This window comes from Lissotriton helveticus, chromosome 9, assembly GCF_964261635.1.
Source record: "Lissotriton helveticus chromosome 9, aLisHel1.1, whole genome shotgun sequence".
Classification (NCBI taxonomy): domain Eukaryota; kingdom Metazoa; phylum Chordata; class Amphibia; order Caudata; family Salamandridae; genus Lissotriton; species Lissotriton helveticus.
Window position 1 is genome coordinate 741,382,522 of NC_136070.1, and position 22,553 is coordinate 741,405,074.

Consider the following 22,553-nt stretch of genomic DNA (forward strand, 5'->3'; position numbering starts at 1 on the left):
CACGTATTTACAAGCACAAGTTCACCCATATGTATCTTGGTGCTGAATAATAGATATTTATTGCTACCCAACTCATTTTATCGACCTCAGATGGATGAAAGGCACGACCCGCCAGGATTTGAACATGTGACAATGAGGTAGAACACAGGCCACTGTGCGCCATACATGGGCTATCTCCTGCCGTGGCGGGGTGCAACTCTCCCTAACATATTGCATATTTGGCTATTCGGATCAATTTCAATCACAAGTATCGCGCTCTGTGGAATAACGTACATTCGGATTTACAGGGGTGGTGAAAATACAGGTTTCTTTCTCTTATTTTGTCCAACCGTATTTCACACAGTAAATGATACCCCGTGTAACAATTAACAAAAGCAGTGGGGCTGCGGGTTGCGAGGAAGTCGTCACCACAGGAAGCTTCTTAACAGGTCCTTTAAAAGTCAGCTGTAAAAGCGCTAGTTACAGCTGACTTTTAAAGGGCCAGTGCTTCGCGCAGGGTGCCGGGTGTGACGTCCCAGAGGCTCAGGCAAATCAGAGGCAAGCATAAGCAGAGAAGATGGTCACAGGAGCAAACGTTGTGAATACGTAATCACAACATATGTGCCTGCGGCCATCTTCTCTGTTTAAACTTACATGAAGGACTGGTATGGCAGCAATGTCCGCGGGCCGCCAATTAAGGCCGGGCGGGCCGCCAGCGGCCCGCGGGCCGTACTATGAGTACCCCTGTCCTAAGAGGTAGTAGTAGGTTTGGAACTTAATTACCCTGTGGTTATTAAACTTGATGTCCTGTCAGTGCTGTTGATTTTGAAATCAAGAGTTGATTGTATACAAGTAGGTAAAGAGCAGGAAGACTAGATACCACCAAAACAGGCACCTTCTAGGACAAAACAGTTTCAATGCACTTATGTAGTAATATGCTATAGTAAAAACAGCATGGGAGGTCTATGGATAATATTATTCTATGGGTTTGTGATTGAATCCCACAATCTCCTGAATCTTTAAGGAGGTTTTCTTCAAAGAGTAACTCTTGAGCTAATGGTAGCTCTCCAGCTACCTGTAAGTAGCTCTTCTGTGTTAAGTCCAGCCTAATACTATAGAAGCTTTTGCTTCTTTTAATTGATATATGTACTCCACATTTTAAAACCATGAATTAAGATGAAACTGTGTATTTTCTGAACTCGTATGCTGCTATTTGGAATAAAATGGTTGAATTCCCAAACTATATTTAAAGCTGATATTTGAGTAATTGATAATGCCACGCTGAGGAGACTTAGTTCTCATATTATTTAGAGACAGAAGCAATGAAGCAAAGGCTGTTACATATCACACATGTAAAGGCATTCCAAATTGAAATGCATACATTACTGCTGGCATCCCTGCCTGACGCACTGAGTTGAACATTGCTGTCAGTCTTGCTTGGGTTGGCCACTCGTAGTCTTTTCAGATGAGATCAGTATTACAGCACCAATAATATTAGTAGCTCAGGTTGATTTTCATTGATTTTAAATAGTTCTTATTACAGAAAATGTCGGAGACCTCTGCTTTAAGTTTTCAGTTATTTTACTGTTCCAGTGTTTCTCAAAATCACTAAAGTTTGCCGGCAGAATGCTACAAATATATTGAGTCCGCTAGGATACATCTAATGATTGTATTCGTTTTCCAGTATCCCTGGGTGCAGGGGAGAAACACTGGGGTATTTGTGACCAGGCAGGCAGTGTGAGTACCTTTGCAAAATGCCACAAAGTACAGCTTAATATTTTTGTTTGTTGAAACGATTTATTTAATTTAAAAAAATACAAACATACATGTGTGCAATCGTACCACATCACTATCCAGACTAATCTGGTGAAATCTTCCTAGTGCTTAAAATATGCATTGGTAAAAGTGTTTCTCAGAAGATAAAAAAATCATGAAGTTGTGCTAAAACAGTGTCGCTGCACCCTCCCAGAAATCTTCCCCAAAAAGCCCCACCAATCCTCATGTGGTCCCATTGTGTCCATCATTGTTTAGATATCTGAGGGTGACTTGCCAATATGTCAACAAACGTCTGCTCGATCTGGCACAAGAGGTCATGTTTCAAATAGGCCCAGAGATCTTAATTTGGGATGGAAATCATGCAGCATGTACATTGATGTGAAATACTCAATGGCCGGAAGTACAGTACTGTTTCAGAAGTACTAAGCATCTGTTGCAGATCATGGGATAGTTCGGCCATTATCATAGTATGCCAGAGTTCCACGGTCCACATTGTCACTCCTGGGGGGTCCATTTTATCTCCAAAATTTGGTGATGAGGCGCTTTGCAGCTCCCAGCATTGCTTAATCACCACATATCTCCCTCACCTCCTGCTCGAGGCCACCAATGGGCCCACACTACAGCAGATTAACCTCAGGGTTATGTGTCCTAGGTATCCCCAGTTTCTGCATTGCAGGATCTTAATTGATAGCCATAAACGTTAAATAATTCCCCGCTGCTTGCACAGACCTCGGAACTCTTTTTAAAATGTTCCTAATACTTGGTGAAAAAAACATTTCAAAATGTTCCAAATTTAAGTTAATATCCCAAGGATGTTCAGTGTTAGACTGTCAGAGATGTCATTTTCTTTCTGAATGCTGGAAAAGGTTGATGACCCAGATTAGCTTCTTGAGTGTACATCATCGGTCATGGGAAAAAACTACCTTTAACATAAAGAGCATGAAGAGAAAATGCAGTCTAATAGGCTTACACTAAGAGAGGACAAAAATAGCAGCCTGTTCCTTTAGGGGCCTGAGAGGCACCCCTACCCACAATGCGGTGTACTAGCAGTTTGCCTGTGAGGGTCAGTACTTTTTTCTGGCTCCTATAGGTAGTTTCTCTGATCTACTTAGATGTTTTCCCACCTCCTTTAAAAATAACTGTTTTCTATCTGAAAACACTTTCAAAACCATTTGTACTCAACGTTTTAACATCTCTACAATTGAGTAAGGCTATTTTTACATTGATCTGACAATCTTTTCCAGTCCGAATGCCTTCTCTTTTTACCAACTGCCTTTTTTGGAAGAAAGAAGGCAAGTTGTGATGCGCACAAGGTAAGTGAGGTGTGCCTGTCACCTTCAAATCGGGTAAAAGGATGTGACATATGTAATAAAGTGTCAAAAAAGACACACAAGGACAGAGAGGGCATCAGATTAAGAGGTCTGATGCAGGAAATGAGAGCAGTGGAAGAGAAAAAGAAAAGAAGATTGCAAAGATCTTCATCTCGTCCTTCCTCTGAAAACAAATCATAAATCTAGTACAGACTCCCACAGAGGGACATCTACAGATAAAAGATCACCTTCCAGACATCGTCACCGAGGTCACTTGCATCAGCTCTGGTCGTCAACGTCAAGACCAGTGATGTTGCTGTCGGGAGGTTTAGCGCTGACATGCTCCCCCTCGAAAGAAGGGTCAACGTTGGCACAACACTGTCAACGCTTGACGTCAAAATTGACATTGGACCGATCATTGCATCCGAAGATCGTGACAGCAACAATGTACTCACTGCTGCCAAGCTCTCGATCTACGTCTAAGTCACAGCTTACGTCAAAAAGGCTTATATATCATCGCCGCCACCACCACCATTATCGGCAAAAAGAACTTGTATGACGTCAGTCCCATCTCTCTCAATGTCAAGGATCCCTCGGATCATACTTTCTTCTTCACCCGGGTTGTCTGGATCTTCTTCTGCCCAATCCACAGTTTCTCAGATATTTGATGATCCAGTTGCTCAAACAGATGAAACACTTCATCTGCTGAGAGCTACAATATCTTCAGAGGATTCCTTGCAGACGCCCTTGGATCCCTTAGTTTTCTCACCAGTCAGAAGGGAATCAAAGGCAACCTCCATGTCTCCGCTCAGAAAATGGAACTCTCCTTCACCCTTAAAGCTACAGATCCCAGAACAATCTCTAACAGAAGGGGTACATCCGATTCACATTCCAGATCAAGATCACCCTATACTGATTCAGCGCATTCCTCTTATACTCCAACTTCTCCACCGCAGTCACCATCTAGACAATCACCTATAGATGATATTCTTATGTCCCAGGATGCTTTGATTAGAGGTGCAACGAAATTCAACATCAACATAGACACCTACCTCTCAACCAACACTTTTGGTCACTCTTGAAACTCTACAGCCAAAAGCAGCTCCAACGCCTCTTCTACTGCTACCACCAGGTCTATTAGACATTGTAAAAGAAAAATTTCTCCACCCGGCTACTGATAACGCTGCTACTCCTAGAAATAAAAACCACCCCAACAAGATCCTGTTTTCTGGAAATTGATCCCAAACCAGATTCAATACTAGTTATGGTGGCTAGACTGAAACATGTTTGTGCCTCAGAACCCACGGCTTCCCTGGCAAAGCGACCAAAAGATGGATATTATAGGGAAAAAGATCAGCGGTACAGCTTCCATTTGTACCCGGGTGCTTCATGCATGCTTCAAATTTAAACAGTGGAAATGGTAGCGTTATTAACCCATGAATAAGCCAAACTGCAGAATTTGTTTCGGCCACAGAAAACGGAAAAGGTTCTAACTTTTCAATATGCAATAGCGAAAATGTAGCATCTTTCATTGACATGAATTGTTGTTTAACAGTCAGATTAAATGGTAAAAACAATGAGTAAGTGTTCATATAGTCCCAAGGCACTTTCCCAGCCTTTAACGTTTGTAAAGTCCATGCAAACTGCATAATAGAACGCAATTGATTTTTACCATGGTACAAAACTGAGACTTCATTTTGCACAGTATCAACGACAGAAGAAACAATATTATCTAATGTGTAAATTCTGGAAGAAAGTGTGTTAATGCTATTATCTACAACTGCAAGCACTTTTTCTAAATTAGCCTGATCAATAGCTCTTAACCTAGAAGCAGCTTCAATTTGGGACAGTTTCCAAACTTTGTTGTAAACAGCATAAACCCATCTCTTGGATCTGCCTGTGGCAGGGCCTTTCACAAAGTCATTCAAATCAACATTGTCAGTCAATTTAAACAAATGAAGCTTAACTGACACTAAGGTGGAGTGTCTGAGCCAGTTCTGACATAACTTGCCTACAGAATAGGTAGTGACAGAATGGTCACTCTCAAAACGGGCGTCCACCCGAACCTGTGTTTAGCCAGAGGCCAAACCCAGAAAACAATGCTGGCATGAATCTGCACTTTTTTGCCATAATAACCAGACTCGGGGATCCAAACTGGAAATGTTAAAGGACGAATTTTGTAACAGGGTCTGTAAATCACTGAAAGACATACTGGTGTGATTATTCCAATTGGAGTATTCTCCCAAATCAGGAATAGAAGGAGCATTTAATGTTTTAGATGTTGCTAATCCAAAGCAGGTGGGTTGTGAAATAGTCTAATTCAGAAACAACATATGGTTCGGAATGAGAGATCCACGATGCAAAACCTCAGTGCCTTGCACTTGCCAATTTTTAAAACCCCAAACAGATTTAAGATCAATAGTACCTTTCTACTGTTCATAGCCCCTATTGCCAATTGGTCGATAAAGGACTTCAAATACAATAATTTTGTGTGGGTAAGTCTAAATTTGGAAGAGGACTTCTCAGTCATCTTAAAATAAAATGCATCAGGATTGGATTGATTAAAATCAGTAAAGTAAGAAAACTTTTTCAAAAGTGTCTTGGAGCTGCCTTCAGCAGGAGCGGGACAGTGTTCCCATTGTGTGTAATTAACCACATTCCTAAATGTGTTTGCTTTGTGCAGAAAGTGATTGCCATAATGTCGGTAGCAAAATAAATCCGCATAATTTGCGGAATCTAAGTACAAACCTTCAGTATCAAAGGCAGCATAATATTTCAAATCAGAAAACAGAGCCTTTACGGCTTGGACATCCCAATCATCAGAACGTATATTTTGTTTAACCACATCTCCCATTGAAACACGAAGTACATTAGGGACATTGATAACCTCTGTGGGTCTATGGATTTGAAATTTAACAGCATCCCACACAATCCCATCTAAGACAGGCCAAGCAGTGATATTCACAAGAGTCTGGTCCCTCTTCATTATGTGTGATGAGGAGTGGGGTGCCAATGTTCCATCAATTAGTCTTATTGTAGTTCTTTCTTTAACATAGTGTCCATTCACAAGACGGAAAAAATACACCACAAATCCAATGGACATAAACAAAAAAATTGAAGCACCAGCCAAATGTAAGTCCAAGGGGTAATCAAAAAATGTTTTTTAAACCAAACAGCATAAATCGAAACTTTTGAGGGGGACTTTGATGTGGCCGAGTCAGGGTCAAATGAAAAACGTGATTGATTAGCCACACAGGTCTCTAAATCGGGCATAGATAAGTCAGTGGAATAAGTGTACTCAGTTTCATCAAAAGGATCACCAGCCGGTGTATTCAATAAAGGATTTGTAACTGCATTCATCTCAATTGCAACATCAGGCCTTTTGGTAGGTGCAGGAGCCAAAACAGAGTTTCTCAGCATTGCTGGACACGAGACCGCAGGTGTCCTACTAAGAAGAATCTGCCACTCTGTGTAGTTTGACATTGTCAATGGAAATATACCTGTTTTCCTTTCGACCAGGAAGTGGAGGTAAAATGACTGTTCTTGTACCCTGCACGCCAAGTACAGGAACTGGAGCATGATACGAGGGACTGAATTCCTTCTTGTTCTCGATCTTCTCCTTGAGCAGTTCACCAACTTGGGGTAGCCAGCCAACTGCCGGAATCTGCAAAGCAGCATCAGATGTTGAGGGCAAGTGTTCCTTTGTAAGATTGTCACAGGTCTTTTGTAGATTCTGGAAAACAGCACAATGTTCATCTACGTCAAAGGGAGCGGCAGACGCCGCCAGGTCTAGACCCTCAAGATCTGGAACATACATTTTGATGCCAAAGAGCTTTCATATGGGGTCCGCCCACCCAGAGACCTTTTAGGGAAATTATTTAGTGCATGCTTTACGCTATTGAGGTGGGCTAGCAAGTTCCAGCCTGTACCTAAAACCCTAGCTGTCAAGGATTGCTTTAAGTCGCGGTTCATCTGCTCCACAGCACTATTGCCCTCAGGCCGGTATGGAGATGAAAATTTTACTTGGACTCCCAATGAACGCATGGCATCCTTGTACGCCTTAGCGGTGAACGCTGGACCCTGGTCCGAGTGGAAGGTACCATATGCAAAGATTCCCACAAAGACACACAAATCCCTTATGCCAGTTCGAGAATCAGCACTCCTTTGGGGCCACACCCACACAGAGCGCGTGCAAGAATCAACTGCAACTAAGATGTATTTATACGCAGGTATCAGAGGAGAAAGGACCACAGTGATGTAAGTAAACACAGCCAAGTGATTTATTAGATATATACAACTGTGTCTGGGGTAGGCGTGCAGCAGTAGAAGGTTTAATCTGCTGGCAAATATCACAATGGAGGACATAATCACGTGTTTGTTTGTACAATCCGCACCAACAGTAACGCTGTTGTGAAAGAGATACAGTCGCAGAGACGCCGGCATGAGCGGATGCCATACCCTCATGAGCGGCTGTAATCAGTGTGGACCTGTGGTCCGCGTTGGGAATCAATTTGTCACCAAAGGACTTAAATGATAAGAGTATCTGGAAGGGAAACCTCTTGGGTAATTACTTCCCTTCTATGTTGCGGCAATAGCTGCCAAGATGTCATCATCAATCTTACTTTTGGAACGTGTAACTGTTGCAACCACATATGTCGCTACTGCTGCCTTTGCCGCTTCGTTAGCGAGACTATTGCCAACAGGGTGAACTCCGACACGCTGGTGACCAAGAGTATGAATCACAAACACGAGTGGAAGCCGTTCTTTAAGCTCAGCCACTCGAACCCAGATCATTTTATGTTTTATTGTGCTACCTTTGGAATCACAATATTCATTTTGAGTCCAAAATAACAAATTGTCATTGTAAGACTGTACACAGTAGTAAGAGTCACTTGCGATAAGAGTAGTCACACTAGGATCTGCATACTCAAATGCAAGCATTAGAGCACGGAGCTCTGCCAATTGGGTGGTACAGTCCCCTAATGTCTGTGTATGCACGACATTGGACTTGAACTCTCCATTCACCATGTTACCAACCTCTATTGCGCAGGTCAAAGAATAAGCGTGTTTTGAACCTGTCGCCGGTTTCGCCGAACCGTCTGTGTAAAAGATACAATGGAAATCCTCCAGCGGGCGCATGGTCAGAGGAGCTGGATGAACAAATTCATATTGTAAAAACTCCTGAGTCTGCAAAGAGGAATAAAAAATGAACGTGACATCCAGGGATGTCAAGGTCGTAGCCCATTGTATCCACCTTGGGTGCAAAGCTTTTGAATTCGGTACACTGGCTTTTGTCACTGCCTCCAGGGCAGGATACGGAGTAACAACCAAAATATGTTTTCCCTGCGACAGGGCACGTTCTTTCAGAATCGCTATCTGCACTGCTGTCAAAACTTTTTCCACAGTGGAAAACCGCAGCTCAGCCGAAGTGTACAAGTGTGACTTGTAAGCTATAGGGACTGTGTCACCCTCATTAAAAGTCAGGTACGTGAAACCCACCGTTCCTGGTATGATTCTTATCACCAGGTTGGTGTGATTATCACGTGTCAATAAGAATTTAGATTCTAGAAGATCAGCGTGCAAAGATTGCAAAATGGCTGAATGAGCCGGCAGCCAGCAAGATTTGGAAAAAGTAGGTTGTACCAAGGCGTAGAGAGGCTTGATACGCTGGACATAGTCGGGAATGTAAGTACACCCGAAATTCAAAAATCCCAGCAAAGACTGTAGTTTCTTCAGTGTTGTAGGAGCGCGTAGCTGTGGGCACTCCTCCAGGAAGTGAGGTGCTAAACCCTGACCTTAATTGTTAAGCTCAGAGCCCAAGAACAACACTGTGTACTCTGCAATGTGAGATTTTGCAAAGTTGAATTTATAACCAAAGTCCGCAAAACGGCAAATTATGTGGTCAACGCGGCACAGATGCAGCCATAATACATCGTCTGTGAGATAAATATCATCCACATACGAACAAGCATCTGGGTTGAGTCCCTCCAAAAGAGAGACTATGCGGGCGGCAAAGACGCCTGGACTATTCTCATAGCCCATAGCCAACCGTTTGAACTGGCGTTCTTTGCCACCACTGGTAAAAGCTGTCCATTGACTATTGATAGAGGACAGGTTGTGGGCGAAAACCTTTTTCGCACAAGACTATCCACAAGGGCAGAACTGTGAGTGTTTTGTACCACGCACATACGACAATGGGAGTTTAAGTAGCGGTAATCTAATACCAAACGGTACGAGTCATCAGGCTTAGTCAGAGTAAAAAGTGGGTTATTCATCGGCGACACACACATTTCAATCACTCGTTGATATTCCAATTGTTCAAGGATCTCTGCCACGGGAGCTTTCGCTTCACGCCGCATGGGGTATTGGGGTTGAGGCTGTGGCATAGACTGCAATGGTATCTCATGTCGGGGGAAAATTTGTCCCAAACACAGTGAGTATGGTACAATGCCGGCGCAAGCGCCTTAGCCCACTCTTCTACAAACCACAGGGCCTGCTCCTTCAGCACTGTATGCGCGAAAGCGGGGAGGATTACCTCCTCCCCTTGCGGAGCAGACAAAATGAAAGGTGGGAGCCAGTTTGCCTCCGCCAACAAAATATCATAGGTAGTAGTTAGATTTTCCCAAAATACCCCTTTTACAGTACGTTGTATGTCACCTTCAATTAAAAGGACGATTTCATAAAGTCTCTCAGGGGGAGCCACTCTAGTATCAGCTGTTTCAACAACAACAAGCGTTTCAGTTGCTGTCACCTTCAGAAGTGGACGCAGCGTCTTTCTCGCACTATGGTAATTTCCGCCACGCTGTCTAACAGCGTCAGCGCCCATGTCAGGTTCCGAAGCTGTGTTCTCACTATCCGTGGCATACCTCTCTTTTAAAGCTGCAACTTTCTTTTTCTGAAACAGGGGTCTTTGACGTGTTTGAGTCGTCCTGCTTGCCTTTACCGTCTGTCTTGCGGGGTTGCTCTTGTTTCGCACCCCATCCTCTGCCGACCTCTCCTCCACCGGTGGCTGAGACCGATGTTTCCTGCAAAGAGCGAGGAGAACATTGATCAGGAACCTGAAAACGATCAGTTGACCTAGTAGCGCGGTCGCGCATTTCATATGTGTGCTCAGTAGACGCTGGTATTGAGGAAGCGGGACGTGACCCCTGTTTCTGTTGCTGTTCTCCCTATTTCTTTTTCTTGTTCCAATTCTGCTTTGGAAAATTGGGGCGTTCATCCTCATCAGATTTCGCTGCCTGAGTTTGCTTCTGCGCTGCTTTGGCAAAAGGCTCCGTCCATCACCACCCCCTTTTGTACCGCTTTGGCTGCCATAAGTGTGGCAGGGTATGCTCAGACGTGAGTCCCTTGCTCACTTTGCCACTGGATTCAAGCAAGCCAGGCTGAAGACGGCTGGAATGCCAGAAACCGGTCCTCGAAAGCTTGTTTCCGGTCCAGGGAAGGCATGGCTTGGCAGTTCGGGCCGGACTGTTCCTATGAGGCACAGGGTCAGACTGATTTGCATATAGCCATGTCTGAACTGGGGTGGCAGAGTGGGCTAAAGAACGGTGATGGATCAAACCCAGATCTTTTGACTGGGTGTGAGTGTTTGATTGGTTCTGATGCTCCGTTCATCACCACCCCCTTTTGTACCGCTTTGGCCGCCATAAGTGTGGCAGGGTATGCTCAGACGTGAGTCCCTTGCTCACTTTGCCACTGGATTCAAGCAAGCCGGGCTGAAGACGGCTGGAATGCCAGAAACCGGTCCTCGGAAGCTTGTTTCCGGTCCAGGGAAGGCATGGCTTGGCAGTTCGGGCTGGACTGTTCCCATGAGGCACAGGGTCAGACTGATTTGCATATAGCCACGTCTGAACTGGGGTGGCAGAGTGGGCTAAAGAACGGTGATGGATCATACCCAGATCTTTTGACTGGGTGTGAGTGTTTGATTGGTTCTGATGCTCCGTCCATCACCACCCCCTTTTGTACCGCTTTGCCGCCATAAGTGTGGCAGGGTATGCTCAGACGTGAGTCCCTTGCTCACTTTGCCACTGGATTCAAGCAAGCCGGGCTGAAGATGGCTGGAATGCCAGAAACCGGTCCTCGGAAGCTTGTTTCCGGTCCAGGGAAGGCATGGCTGGCAGTTCAGGCTGGACTGTTCCCATGAGGCACAGGGTCAGACTGATTTGCATATAGCCATGTCTGAACTGGGGTGGCAGAGTGGGCTAAAGAACGCTGATGGAACAAACCCAGATCTTTTGACTGGGTGTCAGTGTTTGATTGTTTCTGATGCTCCGTCCATCACCACCCCCTTTTGTACCGCCATGACAGTATTGGAGGGCAGCACTGCAGCCGGCGAGTGTGTGCCTGGTAAGTGGCCTCACTTTCATTTGTGTCTGCCGGTTGGTATTTGTGCAAGCGCCTTACGCAGCCATCTTGTTGTCCAGACCTCTCTGCACACCTGACTGCATCCAGGCGGTGTTGGTGGATAAAAACTACTTCTGGCACTGCCTCAGCATTCCCCTCCATTTTCAGTCGCCATCAGCGTGCAAATCATGTCCGGAACTGGGCTAATACCTTAACTATTCCTTTGTGAGCAACGGAGCCTTTGTGGATTACGTCCAGTCAGCCATCTTGGTTGGTCACGCCCCTCCCCTTCATGCTTTTCATTGGAGAAAAGAAAGCACTTTACAATCCATTCAAAGCATGTGCCTCTGGAAGGTGCATAGTCAATTAGTTATTAACCTGTAACAATGCATCTTGAAACTCTTTTAGATTCACTTGCAACACCCCACCTTCTTGGTGAAGGGGGTGGGGGGCAGCACATAACTTAAAAGGAAACATCATTATAATTGAACACCGAAACATACCAAACGGTAATTCAGGAAAAGGAATCTGATGGAAGCGACATGTTGAAATATTGTGGACCTACATCTGTGGTCAACAGCACAAGTAAAATCATTTACTTATTAAAGATATTTTGGAACCAAACCACAAGAGGTCAAAATAATGCAAAGCGTTAATAAAGCATTGCATTTTGCAGTGCAAGACTCTTTAAGAGAGTTTCTCGATCCAAACCTATTATTACGGGTAAGTAATGGGTTTCTTACATATCCTTTACATAAGCACTACTGTGTCCTAACCACTTTAAGGACTCTGACACCCAAAACATGATTTTTTATCTACTTCATTATCACAGAATTAGCCAAATGTACAGTACAGATATTATTTTGATAGCAACTCCTCTGCTGTTTTTCAAACCAGTAAATTACCAGTGTTGGGGATGAACATTTATACTGCCACATTATTTCTATGTTCATCTCTCACATGCATCTGTACTGTTAGATGTGTCAGTGATTGGTTTGGAGGTCACATGATGCAGGCTGTATAGACGTGGGGCAGAAAAGAGATAGGCATGATTGGTGCACATGTGACTTCAAAAAGCACTCTGCCCTCTCTTCTCAAGGTACTTGACAGTTTGGTGATTGAGGATGATGAACATAGGGAGGACAGTAAGACTGAGTTGGCAAAGCATCCTCTGCCATACATCTCCTTTGGTCCCACCCATTTGCCCCATAACAAGCATCTTACTGCTTTTTAGGTTTCGACCTGGCGAGGGGCACGCAGTGCCACTCCCAGATCGAAAACTATTGTCTACAGTAGGGATGTCGGCACCGCCTCTGCCTCTCATTGGCTAGCTCCATAAATGGAGGCTAGCCATTGGGAGACAGAGGCTGTCAATCGCGCTTTCTCTCGAAAACGCGATTCGGGGCGTTTCTGGTGCTTTTTTTAAGCCCCGCCCCTTTGTCCCGGGCCGCGCTGCGATTGGCTGCCGGCCCGGGACACCCCGTGACGTCATTCCCGGGCCGCGCTGTGATTGGCTGCCGGCCCGGGACACCCCCGTGACGTCAGCCAATCACAGCGCGGCCCGGGACCTGACTTGTTTTTTTTTGCTGTTTGTTTTCCTCATTTCATGCCGACCACGGCCGCCGGAAGAAGTCCAGGTGAGTGCGTTCCTTCCTCCCGCTGTCCCGTGCCAGGGTGCTTAACTAACTCTGTCTTATACGTTTTAATATAATGTATGCCATTGCTAATTTTGATTTATAATCCTCTAAAACCCTGAACTGCAAGTACCAGAATGCAGTGTAGCACTGAGGGCTCTGACAGTGAAGCTGCAAGAGCCAAAGCCCCGTGCACATGCTCCTTGTTTACAGTGTGTGCTCTCCCGAAGCCAGACTCAGTCACCGCTTCCCGTGTGCCGTGGCGTGTGATCTTTGCAAGCGCAGCTGTGTGCTGCCCTCAGACGGCTCTGTAGCCCTCCGAGGAAGGGCTCGTTGTGGTCCCCGAATCCAGTGCCTTGTGCGATGCTTGCTTTTATTTGTAGTTACTGCGACAACGGGTTTCAAAGCCTACTGGGTCTCATTGCAGGGTGTAAAGTGTGCACTACGTCATGGGTTGCTTTACGCAGTGTTTGGTTTTGGCACCCCGCCCGTGCATGCGTCGAGTGCCTCCGGGGTGAGCAGCCGGATCCTGCCGTGGGATCTCCGCCTTGGATGAGTTTTGTTTAACTCACTGAGTGTCCCACGTGTAGCTTTAATGACAGTCCGCACCCAGAGAGTGAGCTGTTTACTCCCTCACCTTGCTTTCATTTTACTTTGACAGCCAACCGGTTCTCCCATGGCCGAGGGTGCAGCTTGCGATGCTGGCGTATCACTGGGTCACTGGGGGGAGCTATGACAGTTTTAGGTAACTATGATGACAGGAATTGGTGGGGGGGGGGTAGTTATCCGTCGTGCAGCAGGTGCAGTGGCACCAAGTCCCGCTGCACCCCATATAGGACTATTTTATTACTCTACTGATCACGGGAGGGGACATTAGCCGTGCTTGCATTAGGGCAGTGGTTCTTGTGATAGTGACAGGCGAGGGCTGACAGAACGAGAAGGCTGAATAAATGTACCCGGGTGGACCTGCTGTGCCCTATCTCTGCTGCCGGCATGTGCCCTTACCACCCACCCCTTCTGGAATCGAGGTTCATGCCCTTGTGCACCTGCCTGAAGCGCCCTAGGGCTCTCCTTAAACATCCACCCGTGTGCATGTACTCCCTGGCACATCCTCCCTGGCACTGCCCGGGTTCACGTTAAGAGCCTCGTGTGCTCGGACGTACCGCTCGTCACACTTCTCTGTGATCAGGAGGTGTACTAGTTCCTCTTTGCTCAATCTATGTCTGGACTTTTTCCTTTCTTTTACTCTCTCGTTTTGAAACATCCCGCGGTCCAATGCAGTCACCGGCCAAGCGCAGCTTGCAGCTGTCTCTTCCTGCTGCACTGTCTCCCTCTTGGCTGTTCCTTCCCAAAGCCGGCTTGTGTTCCTTGGCAGACACGTGGGGGCGAAGGGCACTTCACCAAATTAACTTTTTTTTCCCCTTGGACTCTTGTCAGGTCTGACACTTGTGTGGTTTGTTTATTTTGGGATGGCGTCTGGTGCACGTGTCGCTGCGAGAAATGAGCGCCAAATCCGCCTCTAGAACAGCTTCATATGCATTACATGTAATGTGTGCAGGAGACGCGCAAAATAACTTCGCTCTGGACTTACTTTTCAGTGCTTGCAGTATTCAGCTGGCACAGGCGAGTCGTTTTTGAGACAGCCACACAATAAATTCACTTTAGTAATAAGTTGCTATATTTAAAAACATGTACAGCATTGATTTTTTTTGTGGCAGTTTCACCCTGTTCCCGGTAATTCCAACCTTTCAGCATGATTAGAGTGTGGGAGAAAGCTTAATTGCGCACTGTGCCTGACACCGAGAATTTTGTTGTAAAATGTGCCATTCAGGGCATGTAATTGTCCACTATCGACCTGTCAGGAGGGGAAATTATCTTGTCAAAGCAGCACATTAAGAACATTCACCCACAGAATAATACATTAGTGCACGCCAGTGCCCAGGCTGATGGGCTGACAGCGCATCTTCTGTTTCCTCTTCTCCCCCTCACTCTGTCAACTTCATCTGGTGATTTATTTTTATTGAAGTTTGTTCTTGAGTGTCCCATTCAATTACCTCACACTGAGATAATTCCCCTAAAATTGTATGTAGGTCAGGCCTTTTTTATTAGCACTGAAAGGAAGTCAACTCGCAGCAGAAACCGAGATTAAGAAAGGCGTGGTTATGGAATTATAGCAGTTTGGGCATAATCTTTTCAAATCAGCTTGACTTTTAGTGTGTCAGGCAATGAATGGATTCCTTTGAAGTCATGAAAAGGCAAATCTTAAGAGTTTTGACTAAGGCCTTACAAAGACAATACTGCAGAAATGTGTGATGAGAAGACAAAGGCATTGCAACACTGAAAGAAAAGCACCACCAGTACCACTCTGGGTAGACAAAGAAGGCTAATAAAGGTTTGAACATGAAGAGCCGCAGCCATGTGGGGGTGATCATTTCCAAGATGGCGGCATGGATAAAGAGCGGTAATAAAGAAAGTGTTGCAATGCGGGGATTGAAAAAGCCATGATTGTAGTGTATTTACTCAAAATAGAACCATAATAAGTAGCAGCAGCCTTACATTTTTGTGCATGTTACAGTAAGCACAGTGCTGCCCTGACAGAAGGCTGCGTAGAGGGTCGGTATTCCCTAGGCACCCTGCTTTCTCATGGTGCAACATTTATTTATACATTTTAAAGCAACGGGGCCCTATTTGTTAAAGATGAAGTAACTAACATGACTAGTACCTCTAGATCACACTGATGATGGATCTGCCTTGGTTTCTCTTTCACTGGATATTTTTTTGAACTTTGAAACAGTTCCTCATACTACGAAGGACTCCGCTTCAATTTTTTGACTCTGGACTCCACAAATACATGAGTGATGCAGCCTGAGTTATATTTTGCTGGATTTTCTCCCATGGCTATAACATCTGAGAACACCAGTGCTGTGTTCCAAGCACTCTTTGCTAAATCAAAGTCTCAGAAAGTGTAGACTTGCATCTGCTCTGTGGTCTCTGGACAGTAACGGCACCCAGAATCTTATTTCTTTACAGTGACGGGGTCTCTCTTGAGTAGCAACACCTTTGCCTCAATCTAGTGTTCTAAAGCCCTGCAGGTTCGATATAGTTGAGGCACCTTCCCCAAATACCTGAATTCTGGATTTCAGAGTGAACCTGGGGGCTGCCAGAAATCAGAAAAGCCAGACTGCTGCTAGAGTAAAGTTGGTTCCGTGAATAGTTTCCTTGAGCACTCGCCTTCTTCCTCTGCCTTTCCTGTAAACTCCTTTTTTCAGCTACCTTACCCTCTTTCTAGAACCCCCCTCTTGCTTTCCTAATTTCGCTCCCATTTTGTGAAATGTCACTCATACATCCTTACATCCACGCTTTCACTCATCCATCTATCTATTCATTCATCCTTTCACTTATCAATACATCAATGCATCCATAATTTCTCTCATCCATCCACTGACTGATGCATCAGCCTCCCTTTTATTGATCCATCCACCATTTCAATAATACATCCACCTGTTTTTACACATCCATCTACACTTCCACCAATAAAATAATTAATTTACTCTCATCCAACATTCCACTCATGCATCCATCCATCTTTTCTCTCATTATCCATTCACCCTTCACTCATTATCCATCCACCCTTTCACTCATCTATCCATCCTTTCACTCATCCATCCACCCTTACGCATACATCCACCGTTTCACACATACATCTATTTATTTACGCTTTCTCTCATCCATCCTTCCACTCATTCACTCATCTATCCATCCTTTCCCTCATCATTCCATTCACCCCTTCACTCATCCATTCATACTTTCACTAATCCATCCAGCTATGGCTTCCTTGTATAACACATTTTGTCTGCAAAATGTCTGTAATATACATTAAAAATAAATTAAAAAATAGATTAATTTTTAAAGACAATCTTGGAAATAGTTTAAGTGATGAGCGCAAAAATCTGTAGAACAGAGCTGGCTCTTTCACACCACACCTCCCCTTCACTCCCACCCCCTTTGAAAGGCTGGGGCCCTGGGCCAGAGTCCACTTTGCAGATGCCTTAAAAGTTCTCTGAAAAAGTAGAGCTAACTCTCCCAGGAGGGGGTTAATTCACAGCGCTGAAATGCTTCAGCTGCAGTGGGAGGCAAGGGGTCTCCTCTACTAAAACTGAAAGCGTGTCTAACTTTTTGTAAGGCGAAACCGTTGCATTGTAAATGCTTGTTTAGAAATACCTTCTAAAAGATATATTATCCTGTATATTCCTCACCTTGTTAAAAGCCCTACAGTCTCAAGACTTGTCCAGAAAACATTTCCCTAGCAATGATTCTCCAGTGCTGCTGTCAGGTGATGCCACCTTACTCTTGCTACGAGTCCACCACCATGCTTGACATCACAGAAGTACAGTAGGAGCTAACCAGAGCTCTTATGCCAGTTGCTGTTTTACATCACCTCATTGACACCATCCAGAGCTCTCTTAGTGTCTCAGTGACCAATTTCTCAGCTTCCAATAGCAACTAGGTTACATATCTCCTCAAAGGTCCTCAGTCCTGAAACTGTGCAGATGGTGCCACATGGTGATGTCACTTTCTGCCCCCCTTGAGAACTGCTTGGGTGTCTGTGATCAGGACATGATACTGTGGCCTCCAACTCTTGCACCTTAAGGCACTTGAATGTCATCAGGAAGTGGGAGGCCAAGTTAATTTTGACTACGGTCTGCAGGGAGACTCCAAGTGGACTCCCCTTCCCAAAGGCAAATAACCTTCCAGGGAACATTCTCCCTAGAACTCTTCCCACAAAAAAACATGAATGGTGCCATTGGAACGAGAGATCCTTTTTTGCTCGAGGAGGAGGTCCTGTTCCTGGTACTGTTCAGAGGGTTAATGCCGTTTTTCAATGCCAGACTCTTATTGCCCCACTCTGTCTAAAATTAAGAGACTAGAGATTCCTGATCCCAGGTGAGGCCTTCCAGCTAGCGATTATCGCTCTTTGCAGGATGGCCCGCAACCCTCTGTGCTGCTCCCCTAAGAGGGGTTAGTTCCTGTGGACTTGACGGCTGCAAACTGTACGCTGGTCTTCACAGGCTTCCATCCCAGGGCCTATGATGAATTGTAAACTGTCTATTGGGTCATCCCATTTATGCCTGGGCCTTTCATCAGCACTGATTTTGAAGCTGGGTGATGCCATGAGGCATACTTCAGTACCGGACTAGGAGTTCGTGGAAGAAATCATTATCCCTGCGGACCTGACTGTACAGGCAGTAGTGTTTTCCACACATGTGCAAAGATGTCCATGTTGCTGCCTGGCAGATGTCCAGGACTGGAACACACAGAGCCAAGGCCGTAGTCACAGCTTTTCCCATGGTGGAAAGGGCCCTTAATCCTTCAGGGGCTGCTTCTTTGCCAGGGCATAGCAGATCCTAATAAAGAGAACGACCCAGCGAGAGATGGTCCTGGTCCTTTTCTGCACTGCCCTTCCCTTCTTCGCTCCCTTGTGCCCCACAAAGAGTTGGTAGTCCACCCGAAATTCTTTTGTGTGGTCAAGGTAGAATGACAACGGTCTTTTTGGGTCCATCGGTGGAGACGCTCCTCTTTAGAGGGATGCATGCAAAGGAGCAAAGAAGGTGGGCAACGTGACGGATTGACCCAGATGGAATGAGGTAATTACCTTTTGTAAAAATGAAGCTCCAGTGTGAAGCACCACTTTGGAAAAAACATCAGATACGGAGGCGAGCAAGATAACGCCTGTAACGAACTCACTCTCCAGGCAGATGTAATCGCCACTAAAAAGGCTGTTTTGATGGTCAATGTGAGAAGTTAGCCTGGCATATGTTGTCCACTATTCTAGTGGGCACCTTGCACAAGTCTAAAAGACCCTTATGATGGTGGTTGTAAAGTCAACCTTATAGATCAGCTATCCTAGTGGTAGCATGGACCAGCAGTCTTAGGCTAAATATTTTAGAGAGCATGTGAAGCCAGCTGTTTTACCGTATATAATCCCTTGAATACCAAATGAAAGGACACCACACAAGGTATATATCAAATATATATGTATTTATTACTAACACAACCCCTCTGCACTCTTTATGAGGTCAGAGTTCGAGATACGTTACAAGTTACTCATTAAGCATACTATAAGTTGCACAAATACAATTCTGCCCTAGGGGCCTCAGGAACCATATACTAAGTAAGTGGTATAAGGACCACTTGAGGAATAGTGAAAAGCCTAGGGCCTAGGAAATCGCTGGGGCTACACTACAGAACCAGAGGTTAGGAAGTAGGAGACTCACGGGAGATGCGTGCAGTGTGGGAACACAGTCGCGAGTTACCATAGAGTTATAATGGGAACGTAAAAGTTACAAAGTAGTAGATTAAGGGCACTTCCGGATGGACTACGGTGAAACCCCTTTAAACTAGGACACTTTGAGACTCAACACCCACGGGAGCACCGGAGTACTCGAGTTACCTCACCCAGGGAAGCCGGGTGCATAGGTGTCTTTTCTTGTCGGGTTTCGTCGCTGTTTCCTATGGAGAGCTGGAAAGAAGTGCTGCAGGCGACCAGGAGAAAAGTGTCCGGGTGGATCCAAGGGTGGATCGAAGATGTGAAGAACCTGAAAGCAGAGGGGACAGAGTCTAGGTCACTAGCCAGTGACCGGAAGGAACCAGGAAGGAACCAGGCGATGTCGAGATGCAATCAGGTGAAGAGGTGAAGCTTGTCTCTGCAGCCACGAGGACCAGGAGGCGTCGACGACGACCAGGAGCTGGATTCGAGCTGTCCCACGAAGGATCTAGTTCACTGCGGTGTCGGTATCAGGATTGGACCCAACAAGCCTTGGCAAACGCAATCCACGCGGGAAGGGAAGATTGGCTTCAGGTCACACCAGCAAGGTCTGGGGAGCTTCTCCTTCACAGGGAAGCTGGAGCAAGCCCAGAGCAACCAGGCAAGCAGTGTAGTTTCACAAGAAAGTCTTCGGAGGGCTAACTAGCCAACGGTCTAGCAACCCGGGAAGACGCGTCAAGCTGAAATGCCGGAGCAGGCCCCACGCGACACTCATGGAGTGTGGAGGGCTTAGCTTCGGTGCAAATGGCGCTCGGGTCTGGAGCTTCTCAAACCCCAATGCACAACTTCGAGGGTGCCTCAGAAGCTGCACGGTTTAGCAAAGAGCAGGTAGTCCAGGGTGTCCGGTACCACGTATCTCGTGTCCACCACGGGCCTCAGCTTTGCTGTGGATGTGGGTCGGAGTCAGAGAAGTCTGGAAGTCCAGTTCCTGAGTCGCTGAGTCTTCGGGTTCTGGCAGGAGCGTCGACAAAGCAAACCGGCAAGTTACTGGTGGTGCCGTTTGCACGGGGTGGTCACTCCTTGACCACAAGGGAGATGTCTTTAGTCTTCTAGTCGGTATAGAACGTCGAAGTCCAAGAGTTCCGTTTCAGAGTTTCAGTCCAGGATAATCTAATGTCTGTAGACACAGCTTCTATCTTTATACTAATCTAAGGGGCTGGATTACCTGCTAGGTCCCTCCTAAGGGCGGACCCTGAGAAGGGGGTGGTTACACCCCTTTCTCTTTGTCCAGTTACACGCCAGAGCTGGGGCTGGAGTGCCCCAGCAACTGGTTTGAACCGGGCTATGGGTGGAGCACCTTGTGTGCCCCAGGCAGTGTCTCATTTTGCAGCCCTCCCTGCCCCAATACACTAAAAGCCTGTCTGGGGAGGTGCTAGCACCTCCCAAGGCAGGAAACCTATTGTCCAGGCCTCCCCTGCCTGAGTTTCGTCCAGCAGCAGGAGGTCAGACTCGTGTCTGTGGCAGCAGCATCCATTTTGTGATGCCGAGGCTCTGTTTAACTTTAACTGGGTAAAGCAGTAACTACATGTCTTCTCCCTCTAGAAGGGTGGAATGCTACCCTCGCGGCCAGAACTAGCAGGGGGGGGGGGTAGTATTCCAAAGTGTTTGACACCTTACACAACATGTTTTGATAAAGCCAAACCAAAGTTAGCATTAACCGTGAGGATTATAATGCACTTAAGAGTATATGGTATGGCTATATCATTGATTGATTGATTGATTGGCTTTATTTCGATAGATACAATATCTTAAAAGCAGTACAACAGATAAAATAGTCACAATATTTACAACATGTACCACACCTTCACAATGAAAAGGGATAAAAACAGTGACATAATTGAGAACCAATATATACAAATAAAATTAGGAATATCATAGAACAGCTATAAGGACATGTTTCCGAAAGCTGCAGAGGGGCTCAGCTCATGCGCTAGGGCACCCTCTCACATAAAACCAAGCACTCTGCCTTCAGGATTGTCAGGCCTGCCATAGGAGTGACTTCTAGGTATATATGTGTCTATATATAAGGGTAGATATAGGTATACTATATCTAAGCAAGGGGTGATTACACCACCTTGCCCAAGCTGAGTGATCAGCCTATGGTATCAGTTTGGATGGCCAGCCAGGGGTGGCATAATACATGCTGCAGCCCCTGGTAGGCCTTGGATGCACCTATGCCCTGGGTACCTATGGTACGCTATACAGGGACTCACAAAGGTGACCCAATTCCCAATTAGGTATGTACCTAAAGTACATGGTATCAATTTAGAGAGAGAACAGCTGGGCTGTGGGTCTGATTAGCAGGCCCACAGCCACACTAAAGTTGAAAAACCAGAAAATCACAGCAAAAAGTGGGGGTGACCATAGGAAGCAGACCCTACTCTCCTACAGTCAACAGCCAGAGGAGACAGTTATGTAAAGGCTCAAAGGGAGCACACATTAGGGCGATGAGTTCTAAATGAAGGTCCTGCTGTGGCATAACCAAGGGCGTGGGTGGAAACGAGCCAGCCCTTTTAGAAACCTATGTAGAATCGGAGATTTAAAGTGAGGACTGGTCTGGCAGGCTAAAAGAAAGCAGACAGAGCGGACAGGTAACCTTAGAGAGCTCCCATGGCAGAGCCCTGCTGGGAAAGGGTCAGAATGAATAAAAGAACAGTGGAAAGAGAATCAGAAAGAGGGTCAATAGACCTTTGTGTACAGTATAATACACATTTCTGCAAACAGCAGGCATATACCGTCTTAGTGGAGGGCTGCCTGGCTGCCAAAATAATGATACATACTTTGGGAGAAAGATCAAAAGCTATCAACTGCCGCTGCTCAATATCCATGCATGGAGGTGCAGAGTTGACAGGTTCAGGTGGAGAACCCTCCCCTGCTGCTACAACCGAAGATCCTCCCAAAGGGGCAGCCTGATCGGAGGATTGATGCTCATCTTTAGAAGCTCTGGATACCAGACTCTCCTTGCCCAGTCTGGAGCCACAAGGATGAATTGGGCCAGTTGCTCCTGATTTTCTTCAGAACTGTGGGCAGGAGTGGACGAGCTGCCCCATGTCAGATGTCGAGAGCCAGGGGGGTCAGTGTCCAGCAGAGATACCAACACACCTTGCCAGCGTAGAAATCGAAGAAGGTGCAGTGTCAGGACTAGCAAGGTCCACGTGACTCACCAAGACTAGGTTATTGTTATTG

General features: G+C 45.9%; 1 protein-coding gene across 1 annotated transcript in view; it reads left to right on the plus strand.

Annotated features, from left to right (window-relative positions):
• Positions 1-22,553, plus strand: part of LOC144783273 (autophagy-related protein 2 homolog A-like) — a 397,715-nt gene that overhangs the window by 369,319 nt on the left and 5,843 nt on the right. The gene's annotated exons all lie outside the window — the stretch shown is intronic.